At 45.8% G+C, this 18,134-nt stretch overlaps 1 protein-coding gene across 2 annotated transcripts in view; it reads left to right on the forward strand.

The window, feature by feature from the left end:
• The window catches only part of NIM1K (NIM1 serine/threonine protein kinase), a 114,088-nt gene that overhangs the window by 40,072 nt on the left and 55,882 nt on the right, over positions 1-18,134 (forward strand). The window contains exon 1 of one of the 2 annotated variants that reach the window (XM_068251164.1): positions 10,380-10,491. The exons of the other annotated variant lie outside the window; for it this stretch is intronic. The gene's annotated coding sequence lies outside the window, so the exon portion shown is untranslated. Of the gene's footprint in view, positions 1-10,379; positions 10,492-18,134 lie in introns of those variants that run through there. 2 annotated transcript variants of the gene reach the window in all.

The following is an 18,134-nucleotide window of genomic DNA, read 5'->3' on the forward strand; positions in this document are numbered from 1 at the left end:
ATTAATGAAGCATCAACCAGGGGATTAGTGGATATAAGTGCCTCATCATCTTCTGCTAAAGGATACAACTTTTGCAGTTTATTCTTTAATGAAGGTTTTTTAACAGTCTTTTCCCACTCTTCTGTAATTAATTCTTTAATTTCTTCTAATAACGGAAAGGACACTTTTACTTTATCTAGCTGCTTATAATATCTTTTCTTTCTGGGAGAAGAAACTTCATCTTCCCACTGGATTGCTTCTTTGACTCTTGAAATAAAAGGAGGAATTAGAGAAAAATCGAAACCGACAGTTTCATGCTCAGAATCATCATCTGAAGAATATCTGTCTGCAGAGAATGAATGTGATGGCCCAGGTCTAGGAGGGGATTGTCTCGTATTTAATTCTGAAACGGTATCTTTCACCACTTGCTTGATTAATGTGGATACCTCTCTATCCTCCCTTGCGATATCCAAGTGGCATAAGTCACAGACTTTTTTATTGGGTAACGCCAATCTACCACAAATCCAGCACGATTCTTTAACTGGAAAAGCAGGTTTTGACGTAATTGGGTTAAAGTATGGCTCATAATCTTCTATGGAGCTAGCAGAAGAGGATAATTTTTTATGTGTTCGCTCTCTATCCTCCCTTGCATAGGGCTGAGATTTTGAATCCACCACAGTCACCACTGACTTTGTGGTGTGCGATTTTTCTTTAACAGGATTCTTTGTGCTGTATTCCTCCCGGGCATCTTGCTTGTAATTTAATTCCGACTGTTGTCTGCAAATAAATATGCAGCAATTAGTACTAATCTTCTGGCTCATTTAAAAAAAAATTTTTTACCCATCACTTACCAACCTTACCTATTTGATTTAGATTTCGACTTCGATTTAGAATTCGAACCCGAAATTTGGTGTTCTCCTTTTCTCTTCCCCATATTTAAGCAGCTAAAATCAAGAAAGATATTGGATTTACCAATCTTTCTAATATACATATAAACAAAAGCAAAAAAGCATCTAAGGACAATTCAGATACCACCATTATAATATATGTGCATTGAACCTAAATGCAAACAAACCTGTATAACACAACCTGCAAACCCCCTATAGGGGATATACAATCATATGCAGGAACAAAAACATACATATTTAAATAACACACATATTTAAACCTAATTCAGGAGCAGAAGCGGACTAAAGATAGTTTGGCATCCAGATGAACACAATACCTAAGGAGTAAAAGAATAATAGACACTTACAGCGCAGAGCAGGAGCGAGGGATCAGACTGCACTCGTGGGAGCCAGAGACGCTACTGACAGCCGCGCTTAAAAGCCCCGGCGGAAGTGCGACATAAGAAAGGGCACCATGCCCAAAACAAAGATGGCCGCCGTCCTACTTCCTGTTTTCGGAAGTAAAGCCAGCCTCTGCCCGCGCGCGCACGCCTATACACAGCAGAGAGCTGCGGAAGCGTACTGAGACAGGCTGCAGAGGCATGGCCGGGAACAGAATATAGGGAAACATAGTGAAGGCGGCATAACATGACAAACAGGTAATGTACATGTACACCATGATGGCTGCAAGCTTAAAACATTACAGTGACATGTAGCAAAAAAAATGCTGCAGGGGAGCCCAATGTCAGTTTAGACATTCAGTGAGCACGCAGGATTTTAAAATATGCCCCAGAGAACACCAGAGGGGACTCCATACCTTATAAGAGCGTTTAGCTGCAGAAGATATGGACCACAACAGCTGAGCCAAACTGTTGGTACCCGCCAGCGGCGGAGGTAAGGTTTCAAAGAGATCCTGCTGGAGGCGAGGACATCAAAAAGAATACTAGCATGGGGTGAATCTAGACTATTTAACATCTTAAGACGTCCTACCGGGCAAAAGGAGGCGGGGCTTTTGCCCAATAGTATGCTGACATGGAAAACACCAGGGAAAATAAATTTCTCCCCCCATGGGCTGAGGCTTTTGGGCCCCCTTGAAGCTGTATCCCTTGCAGGGTCTATTGTTACATCCCTGGTAATAGTAATTAACGCCACTGGGACTTTTGCAGAAGCAGGATGAGCCATTTTTTTGGCTTCACTCTGCGCCAAAATTTCCCAGTGCTGTTTTTGGATGTCAGGCTTATTGTGTAGGCGCGGCCGTGCTAGTGCAGGTACAGTATAGCCGCTTGTGTGCTTAAAGAGGAACACCTGTTATTCCCCTCTGCACTGTATGGTTGAATCTATCCCATGTATGATTCTGTAGGCTGGTGCATTACCATGAGCAGGCCTAGCACAGTGGAAATAATGACAGTATTACTCAGAGTAGAATGTGAAAAGTGTTGTATTATCAGCCTTAACGCCCTATATAAGCAGGATGTGGCAAGTGAGATAAACAGTGCATAACATAACTAATGGAAGACTGCTTTTATTGGATCATACGTGACATTATGGGGGCTTTGTGGGACTGATTACTGAGCCTTACAGCTACATTCCCTAGCATTAAGAATATTGCATGTGTGACAGCAGAACTGTGTTCTGATGGGTGGAATGTCTCCCAGCACCAGAAGTTTTATATTTGGAGAGAGATGAAAATGTTCTTTAGTCTCTTAAAGTGTAGCTATGGTTAGTGGTGTAGCTATAGACTGGTGGTAACAGTAACACCCTCACCTAACGCTAACCCTCCCTACTAATGCCTATTACCTAACACTAACTCTACTCATAATGCCTAACCCTAGAGCTGGAGTCAGGAACCTTTTTGGCTGAGAAAGCCATAAACTCCACATATTTTAAAATGTAATTCAATGAGAGCCTTACAATATGTTTCAAACTGGGACAGTGCGCATGCACAGCAGAGAGCTCACGTCCCTGTTACCATGGTGATGTGTAATACAGTTGATCCGCCAGGCAGCGGAAATGTCAGACACGTCTTCAGCTTCTCTTGGGTTTTAGCAACATCAGCAATTACCCCGAGAGCCAGACAGGAGAAATACCGACTAACAGCTTGTACAATTAACTAGCTGATTGGGTGTTAATTCACTTTGTATTACGAGATCTCCGCACTTTGACTGGCCGAATATCACTTGACAGGCATTATTGACCTTTTTTTAATCTCGTTCCTGCTCTCAGAAGCCATTTACTGACAGGAAAGTGTTTTATGGCTGTAATTACTTATCAGTGAGAGTTATGTTATAGTCTGACCCAGTCCGATCCGGTCCCTACCCAGACAGAAACTGTCATTTGCATACCTGATAACTGTTTAACTGTTTCAGGCAGAGAAAGAAAAAAACAAACACAGCATAGTTATTTGTGTGCTTGGCACTGTACATAAACATATCTATCTCATCATGTCACATGTCACCTCCTTTGTCCTTTAAGGGGGCATAGGGGGCAAAGGCGGAAAAACTGTGAGAATGTGTTTGTTCACTTTAATGCTGGCATATTAGGCAGTGCCCAGTATACACAGCTATTCACATCCCTCCTAGTCTCAGAGGAACTCGCTATCTAATCTTCCTACTACAGTCATGCACAGACATAATCTACAGCCAGTTGCTCTACAGTAAAAACAATTGTTTTGCTGGGAAATGTTGAAACCGAGTTGGTTCTAGCTTACATCATACATGGTGAAGAATAGCCCATACTAGGAAAATAACGCTCACTGGTTGATAGAATGCTTCCCATTTATGGATAGTAATCCACAGACAGAGTATACAACTAACTGTCTTGTATAAGTTGCTCTGCGGAGATAAACTACATGTGCTAGCATGCAATCTTACATGGAGATACCTGAACTCAGAACTTCCTCTCTGCTCTAAAAAATAAGCAACAGAATAATAATCTTTACAGAAAAACTTTCTTTGTTACAGCTGATACAAATCCTGCAATAAATCTGCAGTGTGTCTACTTCCTGCTTTCATGGAAGCAGACATATGGTTAAATCCCGTGTTTACAAATCAGCTGTTTCTGCTGAGGCAGCCAGCTGACACAGCTGAGAGTTCAAATTGCACTTGTGATTAGTCACAGATGAGGGGGACTTAGACAGGTTAACCACTTAAGTACCAGCGGTCTCTGCCCCTTAAGGACCAGAGACCGCTGGTACAATAACAACGGAATACCGACGAATCGGTGCACATACCCGCCGCAATCGCAATCACCGCCGCACACCGGGATCCTCAGGACATCCACTGTGCCGTCTCTATGATGGCAGGGTCATGTGAGCCGGTCAGGAGCTACTTTAATTGGCTCCTGGCCGTGTCTATCAATGTAAGCCTATGGGAGTTGCTTACATTGATAGGCACGGCCAGGAGCCAATGAGATCGACTCCTGACCCGCTCACAGGGCTCTGCCGTCATAAAGACAGACAGAGCAAGTGAGCTGCGACGGTACCTGGCGGAGGCGAGATCGGCGAATGCGCGCTGCAGCAGTGATTGAATTTTATGCCCTGCCAGCCAGGTAACCACCAAAACAGGGCGTAGATTTCAATCACCTTGGTTCTTAACCTTCTTGGCGGTAACCCCGAACGTAGTTCGGGGTAAGCCGCCGGAGGGTGCCGCTCAGGCCCTGCTGGGCCGATTTGTTTAATTTTTTTTTTGCTGGACGCAGCTAGCACTTTGCTAGCTGCGCCAGCACCCTGATCGCCGCCGCCGCGCGCCCGATCGCCGCTATACGGTGCGGCGCGCGGCCCCCCCCCCCCCAGACCCCGTGCGCTGCCTGGCCAATCAGTGCCAGGCAGCGCCGAGGGTGGCCCGGGACTCCCAATGACGACCCGACGTCAGTGACGTCGGTGACGTCATTCCGCCCCGTCGCCATGGCGACGGGGGAAGCCCTCCAGGAAATCCCGTTCTTTGAACGGGATTTCCTGATCGGAGAACGCCGAAGGCGATCGAAGAGGGCGGGGGGATGCCGCTGAGCAGCGGCTATCATGTAGCGAGCCCTGGGCTCGCTACATGATATAGAAAAAAAAAATTAAAAAAAAACTGCCGCGCTGCCTCCTGGCGTATTTTTTTATACCGCCAGGAGGGTTAAAGAGGAACTGTCGCGAAAATCTTAAAATTTAAAACATATACTAATAAGAAGTACATTTCTCCCAGAGTAAAATGAGCCATAAATTACTTTTCTCCTATGTTACTGTCACTTACAGTAGGTATTAGAAATCTGACATCACCGACAGGTTTTGGGCTAGTAAAAAAACGGTGCTTAAATCCCTTTAAAGGAGTTATCAGCCAAATTATAAGAAACTAGCCGACCCGCGGCGTAGCATACGCCGCATAAGAGGGTAGAGGGCAGGAAGGGGGTATTGGGCACAGCGGTGGGGAGGGGGGTTGGACCCCCCCCTCGGCTGGGTCCCCCATGTGTGCTCTACCTCCAGCTTAAGCTCAGCAGTAAACACCCCCCCCCCCCCCTCACCTTGGTCCCCCATGTGCACTCCCCCTCTTGCTTAAGCACAGTAGAAGCCGCCACTATTAGTAAGAGGCAGCGGGCAGGGATGACTCACCTCTACCGTATTCCATCGTGCGTTCCACTGTCGTCACTTCCTGCAATGTCGCACAATGTATTGGTGTAATTTGCCTTTTTAAAACAGAAGGAAATCTGCAATAATTCAGCTATAACTGATCATTTGTGGTTACCCACAATGCACTGCTACTAAATATGCAAATGACCTCTTTTCCCCCTTGGTAAGCTAAGCAAGCATCCAGAACTGCTGGTGTATAGCAAGCATAGAGCTTTAAATTTTACACAGTCATATCAAACCCACATGTAGACAGCCTGTTTCAGACTTTTGGTCCTCGTCAGTACAGGGCAGGGATTGATACGGATGTATGAGATAGGGCTTGGACCAGTACAACAGAGTAACCAAGCAGCTCAGGGTGACCCAAACCACTCGGAATGTATAGGGGGATAAAAGGGACCAAAAAGACCTCCTACTAAAAAAAGCAAAGCTTGGTGTAATTTGCCTTCCTAAAACAGAAGGAAATATGCAATAATTCAGCTATAAGTGAACATTTGTGGTTACCCACAATGCACTGCTACTAAATATGCAAATAATTCCTTTTTCCCCTTAGTAAGCCAAGCAAGCTTCCAGAACCACTGGTGTATAGCAAGCTTATAGCTTTAAATTTTACACAGCCATATCAAACCCACATGTGACAGCCTGTTTCAGACTTTTGTTCCTCATCAGTACATGGCAGAGATTGATACAGCTGTATGAGATAGGGCTTGAACCAGTACAACAGAGTAACCAAGCAGCTCAGGGTGACCCAAACCACTCGGAATGTATAGGTGGATAAAAGGGATCAAAAAGACCTCCTACTAAAAAAATCAAAGCTTTGTGTAATTTGCCTTCTTAAAGGACTTCCGAGGCCAAAATCTGCCCCCAAAACGTAAAAAAGTTAACTACCTGCATGACTTTGTAAGGCAAGGAGGATGCCGTCCGCGCCCTCCATGCCGTTCTGCCTGGTCTCCTCTGCTCAATAGCCCCCCGGAAGGCTGTGACCCCACGGTCCGGGTCGGTATCTGCAGCCTGCATAAAGATGGCTTCCGGAGCTGGCCACGGCTGCGCAGTCCGCATAGCCGCTACTGCGGCTGCGCAGCTCTAGGGCCAACCCCCGATCCACGTAACAGGCAGCGTGGATCGGAGGGTTGACCCTACAGCTGCGCAGCCGCAGTAGTGGCTATGCGGACTGCGCCGCCGTGGCCAGCTCCGGCGGCCATCTTTATGCAGGCTGCAGATACCGACCCGGACCGTGGGGTCGCAGTCTTTCAGGGGGCTATTGAGCAGAGGAGACCAGGCAGAGCGTCCTCCGTGCCTTACAAAGTCATGCAGGTAGTTAACTTTTTTTTACGTTTTGGGGGCAGATTTTGGCCTTGGAAGTCCTTTAAAACAGAAGAAAATCTGCAATAATTCAGTTATAAATGAACATTTGTGATTACCCACAATGCACCATTACTAAATATGCAAATTATTCCTTTTCACCCTCAGTAAGCCAAGCAAGTTTATAGCTTTAAGTTTTACACAGTCATATCAAACCCTCATGTGACAGCCTATTTCAGACATTTGGTCCTCATCTGTACATGGCAGGGATTGATAAGGCTGTATGAGATAGGGCTTGGACCAGTACAACAGAGTAACCAAGCAGCTCAGGGTGACCCAAACTACTAAGAATGTATAGGAGGATAAAAGAGACCAAAAATCCCTCCTACTAAAAAAAGCAAAGCTTGGTGTAATTTTCCTTCTTAAAACAGAAGCAAATCTGCAATAATTCCGCTATAAGTGAACATTTGTGGTTACCCACAATGCACTGCTTCTGAATATGCAAATGATCCCTCTTTGCCATTGGTTTGATATGACACTGCGTCTTCTTCTTGCTTGGACCAGCCCCTTCTTCTTGCTTGGACCGGCCCTGGGGGCAGGGCGCTACTTCTTCTTCTTGCTTGAAGGTTGAGGCACTTACTCTATTATATATATAGATTAGCTTTACTCACCTGGTGCTTTCTCCAGCCCCTTGCAGCCGACTGTCCCACGCTGACCGATCCGCTCTTCGCCGCCGTCCCGGTCTCCGTGCACGGTGCGGAGGCTGACCTTGAGGTCGTCCACACTGTGCCTGCACGAACCACCGCTGTCAATCAAGCCCACGTTGTATGCAGCTTAGTGCACAGGCGCAGTAGTTCTGCGCCTGCACAGTAATTTGATTGACATCGGTGGTTCGCGCAGGCGCAGTGACCTCGGGGTCGGCCTCCGCATCGTGAATGGAGACCGGGACGGCGGTGCAGAGCGGAGCGGTCGGCTGCAAGGGCCTGGAGAAAGCCCCAGGTGAGTAAAGCCATGTTCCTCCTTCCACTTCTAGCTGCCCTTATTTATAAAGAGGGAAGGTGTGAAGATAGCATCTGTCACTTCTGTAAACTCTTTGAAGCAGTTGTCCTAATTACCCACCACCCCTGTGTTGATGAAAAGTAGTGTTTACTCTTGCTAATGTGGGCAATAAAACAATTACAATAGTCCTTAGCTGCCTGATATGTCTGCATTTCTGCGGTTGGTCACGCAGGCCATGGAAGTAGGCTAATAAAACCTCTGCTAAACTTTTAAATGTAAAAAAATAAAGGTGAAATTAAGGTTTCTTTTTTTTTAAATAATGAGACACATTGTTGACATGCAAATTTATGTGCTATTGAGATGCCCAAGCTGCTAAAAATGGTGTTCACTTTAAATTCTTCTTCCACATGGAGTGAGCCAAGCTTTTTTACTCCCTTGCTCTGCCTACTCCCAACATTCATCCGCCGTCCCTCTTGCCTGGCAACCGGTATTGTTTAACCTCTTGAGGACTGCAGTATTGAACCCCCTAAAGACCAGGCCATTTTTTGAGAAAATGGCCACTGCAGCTTTAAGGCCAAGGTGTAGGGCCACAGGACACAGCACACAAGTGGTCCCCCCCCCCTTTCTCCCCACCAACAGAGCTCTCTGTTGGTGGGGTCTGATTGCCCCCCCCCAGATGTTTATTTATTTGTTTGTTTGTTTGTTTGTTTATTTGTGGGTATTTTTTAATAAGAAAGTGTGTGTTTTTTTTAACCAATGTATTCCCCCCTCCCCCCCTCCCCCCGCCAGCCAGCCAGCCAGCCAGCCAATCCCCGTGATCAGCTGTCATACGTTTCAGCCTATGACAGCCGATCACCCCTGTGCCTCTGGAGGGGACAGCCGTGTCCAGAACAGCGCTGCTGCTGATCGCAACGCTGTACCACCAAGCTCCGCTCCGCCCACCAAGCAGGAGATGCGCGCGATCTCCTGCAAAGCAGAGCCCCAGGACTTTACGCGTTAGGCGGTCCTGGGGCTGCCGCTGTGGCCACGCCCATCGGCGTGACACGGTCGGCTACAGGTTAAAAGGAAATAAATATGGCAGCCTCCATATCCCTCTCACATCAGGTGTCCTTTAAGGGTCATGTGTACGGGGATCAAAAATCTTTGTAAACAAATGATAATAGGGATGATGTGGTTTTGAAAAATATGGACACAAACGTCCTCTAAAATGAACGATCCACAATGATGTCAGTAGCAGCAAGTACAGAGTTATTAACAATTATTAAAGGATGTGTCCGTGAAGTCTATGGCATCTCACCATTGTATCACGATCCAATTGTTTCCCACATCGTCCGTCAGGCTTTTAAAAACACATGGCATTGTTTGCATCATGTCGTGCGAATATCTTGAACTATGTATCATGGAACGACCGTTCTTACGATCTATCTTTCAGTGTGTATGTAGCTTAAAGTGGACCTGAACTCTTGCACAGGACAGAAGGAAAACATTGAGAAATGCACCCTGTATGTATTTAGAAAGTTAAACCTGTCTAATTCCCCCTCATCTGTGACTAATAACCATCATAATTTAATCTCTCAGCTGTGTCAGCTCAGGAGTCTCCTCTATTAAGGCAGGGCAGCTAATTTGTCAACACAGGATGTTCACAATATGTCTGCTTCCTTGAAAGCAGGAAGTAGACACACTGCAGATTTATTGCAGGATTTGTATTAGCTGTAACAAAGAAATGCTTTTCTTTAAGACCTCGTTCACATCTAAAATCGTAATCGCAAGCATTTTGTGATTTTCTGCAGCGTTTTTTCCCCCTACCAGGGCTCCGCTGCGCGCTGCGTTTTTGGTAGAAGCGCTCCCTGACGCAAGTCAGGAAGTGAACTCTTTGACCCGGAAAAGAATACATACAATGTATTTATTCTAAAAGACGCGAACGCATTTGCTGCATAACACGGTTTTGTGAGCGTTTAGCGCTCTTCCTATACCTTCCATTATAGCAAAAACGCCCCAAAAATGGTACAAGCACCACTTTGCGGACCGCAAAGCGGACACAACATGCTGGTAAGCACCTTCTCATAGAGATTCATTGCACAAGCGTTTTGCGGCCGATTTTGAAAATCACCTCCGCTGGAAAAAAAAGGGCAAAAACGCCCTTAGTGTGAACAAGCCCTAAAGGTTATTATGCTGTTGCGTATGATTTAGAGCAGACAGGAAGTTCTGAGTTCAGGTCCCTTTTAAGATTGTCAGCTCTTCTGTACACAGGAAAAGATGTGAATGACTCATGTATACTGTAAACACTGCATACTATGCCAGGCCTCTATAAATACTGGGAATAAATAATGCAGGCCTGAACCACATTCTTATTTGTGTGTTGTGTGACCGCACTGGCTGTCAGCTGTGCTATTCCAGGCGAGGTTGCGCTGTAGGAAGGGAGCATGCCAATTATCCAGCACAGCAGTGCATTGTGTAAAGCGGGCAGCAGGAACAGCACAGGAAGATAGAGAGAGTCAGACTGGCTGGCTTATCCAAGGAAACTGCACAAACACTCAGCCAGGCACACATGTCCTGCGATCACAACACTCGTGGCGTTCCAGGCAGGAGGAGGCGGATTACCAGCAATGGTCCACTTTCCTGATTGTCTGCTGTGTACAGAACCTTCTAACAGGCTTTCAGAGCTGGGCTGAGCATTGACAGACCACAGCATCAGCTCTCTGCATCTGTTTATCCAGTAAGGTAAGCTGGTTTCATATTCTCTCTGCATAGTGATGTAGCTAAGGAGCTGTGGTCCCCAGTGCAAGTTTTACACTGGGCCCCCCCCAAGCAATCTATACATAACCACTGATGCGGCACACCAAAATCTGCCAATGGCAACCGCAGTGTCAGAGGTGTAAGAAGGGAATGGGGAGCAGTTTGTTAATTATTACACTATTCAAAGCATCTACAGAAGTGATTATTACAACAAGCACAGGACCAAATAAAGAGCTAATACTGCAGTTCAGCGATGCAGTCGCAACCTCTGCACCCCCCCTCCCCCATTGCATACACCACAGGGGGAGCAGGCTGTGAGGGTCACCAGGGGGTGTGAACATTCCCCCAATGTTCAAATCAAAGGGGCCCCCCATGATTTGCTGGGGCCCCCATGATTTATAGTTATGTAACTGCTCCCTATTCTATATTAAATTGGGGGGAGGGGTTGATAGGAAGTGAAGAGAAGTCGAAGCTCATCTATTTTTAGGGGACGTTTCAATGTTTTGAGAATGTAAGTATGTTGGAGAGCTTCGTCCATCATATGTGTCCCTTTAAGGCAGGGAACACACTTGCTGGAAAAACGCACACGGCTGCACTGGCCATTAGATAAAGACAAGACAAATAACATTTATATTGCGCTTTTCTCCTGGCCGACTCAAAGCGCCAGAGCTGCAGCCAGTAGAACGCGCTCTATAGGCAGTAGCAGTGTTAGGGAGACTTGCCTAAGGTCTCCTACTGAATAGGTGCTGGCTTACTGAACAGGCAGAGCCTGTTTATGAAACGCACGTGGAAGCGTTCGCTCACATTTTGCGCTCGTGTTTTTCCTCTCATTTTTAAACCGCACAGCTTTTTGATATTTTTTAGCATAAAGCATGTGCTTGCAATACAATGCATTTTGCCGCTACGAGAATATCGCAGAACGATCACAAAAAATGATGCATGGAAAAAGCGATTGCAAAAGTGAACGCACTACAGCGGAGACCCGGTGATTGCGGGGAAAAACTCCCCTGTAAGTGTGTTCCTTGCCTAAGAGCATGTATTTTATATCTCCGTAGCAACAAGACATGCGACTATACAGGAAAAAGGAGGATGCATATTTGATCTGAGACTTTATAAAACACATGTGTCTTTTTCACATTGAAAATGGGAACATTCAGATTAGCCATGCGGACCATTGATGTCAGTCCTGATTCCTGTGCAATTCACATGTGGTTAAATCCGTATGTGAATATCTGCAGCAAGCTATCCACTTTTTCGTGCATCGGAGCAGACTTCAAAAAACGTATTCAGTGGAAACGACTCCATTGACATTGCATTACTGTCAGTACTGATGTGAATTCCCAGCTCAGTGCAAATGAGCCCTTAGAGTACGTTCACAAGGGTATATTCACAAGGGTATGTTCACACTAAGGGATTGATTCACTAAGCCGTGATAACTCAAATATCACACCTTACCAACGATATCACACCTTATCAAAGTTAACAAGCCTTATCAGAGTAGCATAGCGAGCGTTACGAACCCGCAGGGGCTCAGGGCAGGACGAGTGCCATTGCCAATTAGCAGGCATAAGTTCGTAGCGCTCGCTATGCTACTCTGATAAGGCGTGTTAACTTTGCTAAGGTGTGATATCTTTGATAATAAGGTGTGATATTTGAGTTATCACGGTTTAGTGAATCAAGCCCTATGTGAGTTGCGGTGAGTTATAACGCAAGTTAGAATGGCAATGCAATTCAATGGTCCTGCAGTGGACGCATTCTCATGTGTGCCTTGCCGGATTCTATTGCAAGAACACGAGCTGAGCTGTGTGCGCAACTGAACATTGTGTATGTGTTACAAACGAATTCCGACCAGGTGTCATGCGCATACCGGAAGGAACTATTTTTGAATTTCAGTGTGAACTTAGCCTTAGGGCTCTTTTCCACTACCATCAGTTTGCGATTCTGATGCTAGGTACAGCTAAACTAAACTACAGCTAAAACTGTAGCAACCGTTTCCATTAGTGCAATGTGTTTGCGGCGCTATTTCTTCACTAGCATCGTCCTGCTGCGTTTCTGTGCAATTCATCTCCTATTTTTTGTATTGGAGTGTAGGAAAATCGCATAGCAATTGTACCGCTCGCTTTTTTAGTCCCATCGCAAACGCAGAACGCACCAAAATCACGTCTTACACCAGATGGATCGCACCCGAATTGTGCCGGAATCGCGGTAGTGTAAATCAGGAAAGAAACGCGATCCCATCACAGTGTGATTGCAATTGCGATCGTGTTTCTAAATGGAAAAGAGCCCTCGGGGTCCCATTTTTAAAACAGTGGAAACCAATCAAGATCACCGTTTTTTGTTCACCGTGTTTTAAAATCTGATAACCACTTTTATAAAAACTAAATTTATAAAAGTACAATCAGATTTGTTACAGTGGTGATCAGTGCTTTGATTGAAGTATTGTTAATACCTGAATTGGCAATGTAAAGCTGAATTTACTTGAATAGAGTAACTGATTTCCAGCTGTGACAGTTACTTCTGGCCAGACAAAGCAGCAGTGCGCAGCCTGTGACTTGCATTGAGATCAGGTACTGCTACAAGTGATTTGTGGGAAGCACTGTTGTTGTTTTGTTATTATCTTCTAAAGTGAAGAATGGTATTCAACAATCTACGACGTGACAATCATGCTGAGCGTCACTTTAAAAATATGGCAGATTTTGATGTGTCTATCCAATTTGGGTGCCCAGTAGTGTCGATAGTAAAATATTAAATATCGATATGTTACTATGGCCAAACCTAACCCTACTCTTACACAGAACCCTCCTTTCTGACACCTAACCCTTAAACCTCCCCCCGAACACACACTACCTGCCTATAATACCTAAACCTAACCCCTCCTCACAAACTACCTGCCTAATACCTAAACCTAACCCCTCCTCACAAACTACCTGCCTAATACCTAAATCTAACCCCCGCACACACTACCTGCCTAATACGTAAACCTAACCCCCGCACACACTACCTGCCTAATACCTAAACATAACCCCCACACAAACTACCTGCCTAATACGCAAACCTAACTCCCCGCACACACTACCTGCCTAATACCTAAACCTAACTCCCCGCACACACTACATGCCTAATACCTAATCCTAACCCCCGCACACACTACCTGCCTAATACGTAAACCAACCCCCCCCCCCCCACACACACACACACACAATACCTGCCTGATGCTTAACCCTTAACTCCCCCACACAAACTACCTGCCTGACGCCTAACACAAAACACCCCCCCACACACACAAACTACCTACCTAACCCCTAAATCCCCCCCTGCACAAACTACCTACCTAACGCCTAACCGTAAACCCCCCCCCCCCCCGTACACACTACATACCTAACTCCTACCCCTTAACACCCCCTCCCCCCGCAACAAACTACCTACCTAACGCCTAACCCTTAACCCCCCGCACAAACTACCTACCTAACGCCTAACCCTTAACCCCCCCCCCACACACACACACACAGTACCTGCCTAACGTATAAACCCTTAACACCCCCCCCCCACAAACTGCCCACCTGACCCCTAACCCCCCCCCCCCCACTAACTACCTAAGGGCCCAGCTCTACTAGCCACGTTGTGATACGATGATCGCATCGCATCTGCAGTAAAAAAACAAACAAAAAGCGCTATGGGCGCCTCAAAATAATGGCATTTGAGCGCCCGTGGTGCCCAATATATACCTATTTACCGGGGCGCCCAAATTTACGCTACGGAGCCCAATTACTAATATTTTGCATTGGTGCCTATGATGTGCCCAATTCGTCCACTTTCCGCATGCGCACTTTTTTACTGCTTCGAATTTTGATTGTAGGTTTCTGCTGAACTCGATGATCAAAAAAAAAACAAAAAACGTGTTGATCTGTTTACATTTTTATATGTGAAAGAGCAATTATTCTGCAGAAATAAATGCATTTCTTTGGCAATCTCGCTGATCGCCATGTTTATAAATTATTATTATTATTGATTTATATAGCGCCAGCATCTTCCGTGGCTCTGTACAACAGCATACAGGGTATAACAATACAAAGTATACAGTACAACAGTTTATCCAAGACAAGAGGGTATAACAGCTAATGCAGTGAACAAATTAACTACATACTTTACACGGGGTGAGGTATGTACACCCATTACACAGCATTGTGAGACAAAAGGGGAAGAGAGCCCTGACTAAAAGGCCTTACAGTCTAAATGTAAGGTATAGGACAGGGGGTCGGCAACCCGCGGCTCCGGAGCCGCATGCGGCTCTTTTTCTCCTTCGCCGCGGCTCCTAGGCGGCTCCGGTGTCAGTGGCTGACTGGCTGCGGGGCGCATGTGACGTGTGCTGTAGTTGCTGGCCGGCAGCCTATCAGAGAGGCCGCCGGACCAGTGCCGTGCAGGGCTTCGGGCGGCCATTTTCCCGTAGCCCTGCAGGCAGGACGTGACGTAGGTAGAGCATCGTGGGAGTTGCGCGCCACTAGGTCGGGACCGGAGGTCGGGACAGGAGGAGATCATGACAGGAGGTTTTCTGACGAGGTGAGTAAATGGGTTTTTTTTTTCAGATCTGCTTGGATTGTGCATATGGGGGTCATATCTGCGAACTATCTGTGCATATGGGGGTCATATCTGCGAACTATCTGTGCATATGGGGGTCATATCTGCTAACTATCTGTGCATATGGGGGTCATATCTGCTAACGATCAGTGCATATGGGGGTCATATCTGCTAACTATCTGTGCATATGGGGGTCATATCTGCTAACTATCTGTGCATATGGGGGTCATATCTGCTAACGATCAGTGCATATGGGGGTCATATCTGCTAACTATCTGTGCATATGGGGGTCATATCTGCTAACGATTTGTGCATATGGGGGTCATATCTGCGAACTATCTGTGCATATGGGGGTCATATCTGCGAACTATCTGTGCATATGGGGGTCATATCTGCGAACTATCTGTGCATATGGGGGTCATATCTGCTAACGATCAGTGCATATGGGGGTCATATCTGCTAACTATCTGTGCATATGGGGGTCATATCTGCTAACGATCAGTGCATATGGGGGTCATATCTGCTAACGATCAGTGCATATGGGGGTCATATCTGCTAACTATCTGTGCATATGGGGGTCATATCTGCTAACTATCTGTGCATATGGGGGTCATATCTGCTAACGATCAGTGCATATGGGGGTCATATCTGCTAACTATCTGTGCATATGGGGGTCATATCTGCTAACGATTTGTGCATATGGGGGTCATATCTGCTAACGATTTGTGCATATGGGGGTCATATCTGCTGAAGGATTGTGCATATGGGGGTCATATCTGCTGAAGGACTGTGCATATGGGGGTCATATCTGCTAACGATTTGTGCATATGGGGGTCATATCTGCTAACGATCAGTGCATATGGGGGTCATATCTGCTAACTATCTGTGCATATGGGGGTCATATCAGCTAACGATTTGTGCATATGGGGGTCATATCTGCTAATGATTTGTGCATATGGGGGTCATATCTGCTAACGATTTGTGCATATGGGGGTCATATCTGCTGAAGGACTGTGCATATGGGGGTCATATCTGCTAACGATTTGTGCATATGGGGGTCATATCTGCTAACGATTTGTGCATATGGGGGTCATATCTGCTAACGATTTGTGCATATGGGGGTCATAGCTGCTAACGATTTGTGCATATGGGGGTCATATCTGCTAAAGATTTGTGCATATGGGGGTCATATCTGCTAACGATTTGTGCATATGGGGGTCATATCAGCTAACGATTTGTGTATATGAGGGTCATATCTGCTAATGATTTGTGCATATGGGGGTCATATCTGCTAACGATTTGTGCATTTGGGGGTCATATCTGCTAACGATTTGTGCATATGGGGGTCATATCTGCTAACGATTTGTTTTATAATGGTTTTGCGGCTCCCAGTTTTTTTCTCTTTTCGGAAATGGGTCCAAGTGGCTCTTTATGTCTTAAAGGTTGCAGACCCCTGGTATAGGAGGACAGTAGGTAAAGGAAAGCTGTGTAGGGAGTGGTAGAAATGGTGGTTAGCGGGCAGGGTCCTAGGCAAGAGAATATGCTTGCCTGAAGAGGTGAGTTTTCAGATTATGCCTAAAAATAGTAAGTATAAATAAGACCCTACACAAACGCTGCTTATTCAGACAATAAGTTCTCCATGCGCATCGTATTCCGGTGCCTCTGGACTCCTAAGGGCTATTCATGTATATAGCAGCTTTGTGTTGACATTACACATTCTGTTCAGAATAAAGCAGCTTTTTCCATTCACACTCCTTTCCAGTGGTTGACCAGGCTACACAGAGCTGAGGAGGACAGTCAGGATTTGTACTGGATGTGAGGGGACTCCATGTTTAAAGAGGAACTGCAGTGAAAGTAACGTAATGAAAAAAGTGCTTAATTTTTACAATAATTATGTATAAATGATTTAGTCAGTGTTTGCACATTGTAAAATCTTTCCTCTCCCTGATTTACATTCTGACATTTACCACATGGGGACATTTTAACTGCTAGCAGGTGATGTCAGTGGAAGGAGATGCTGCATTTTTGGCAGTTGGAAACAACTGTTATTTCCCACAATGCAACAAAGCTCCAACAGTGTGATGTTAGTAGCTAGGTGCTGACATCACACTGTGGGAGGGGTTTCACCACAATATCAGCCATAGAGAGCCCCCTGGTGATCAGTTTGAGAAAAGGTTGGTGGGAAAGGGGGTATTAGCTACTGATTGGGATGAAGTTCAATCCTTGGTTACGGTTTCTCTTTAAATGCTGCACCAGATCTCCTGGGAGCTTCAGCTCTGATTTTCTTCACACATTACTGTCCTCTGGGCTTTGTAATTTTCAAGTAATCCTGTGAGGCTTGCAAACAGAAAAAGCAGATGCATACCTCGGGAGAGGGAAGCCTCCGGATCCTCCAGGGCTTCCCCTGTACTCCTCTGCCAGCCCGTTCCAGCGAGGGATCGAGGTCCAGTTCCTACAGGCGACAGCAAATTGTGCCATTCTATTGTGTTAGCGCCGCGTGTGTCAAAAAAGGGCGCCTGGAAATTTGGGCATCAGTAATCCCGATAGTAGACTATCTGTAACTTTCCCAATATTTGACTATTAGGCCTGAAACACACCAGAGGAGTTTTTCTGAGCGTTTTGAGTTTTTAAATCTGCTGCTAATGTTATCCTATGTGTCTGTGCACACTGGAGCAACGAGGTTTTGTAAAAAACCCCATAGCATTACATTGGGAAGAGGTTTTGAAACCTCTAAAAGCTCTTCCCAATGTAATGCTATGGGGTTTTTTACAAAACCTCATTGCTCCAGTGTGCACAGACACATAGGATAACATTAGCAGCAGATTTAAAAACTCAAAACGCTCAGAAAAACTCCTCTGGTGTGTTTCAGGCCTTAAAGTGTAAAAAATGATAGTGAAATATCTGTATTAAATACCGATGTTTTACTACAGCTAGACCTAAGTCTATTCTCACACTGAACCCTCCCATTACTGATGCCCAAGCCTAACCACACCCCCATCCCCGTTACCGCAAAAAACAAACCCATGTCTAACCTTAACCCTTTCTACCCCCAC

The sequence above is a fragment of the Hyperolius riggenbachi genome, chromosome 1, assembly GCF_040937935.1.
Source record: "Hyperolius riggenbachi isolate aHypRig1 chromosome 1, aHypRig1.pri, whole genome shotgun sequence".
Classification (NCBI taxonomy): domain Eukaryota; kingdom Metazoa; phylum Chordata; class Amphibia; order Anura; family Hyperoliidae; genus Hyperolius; species Hyperolius riggenbachi.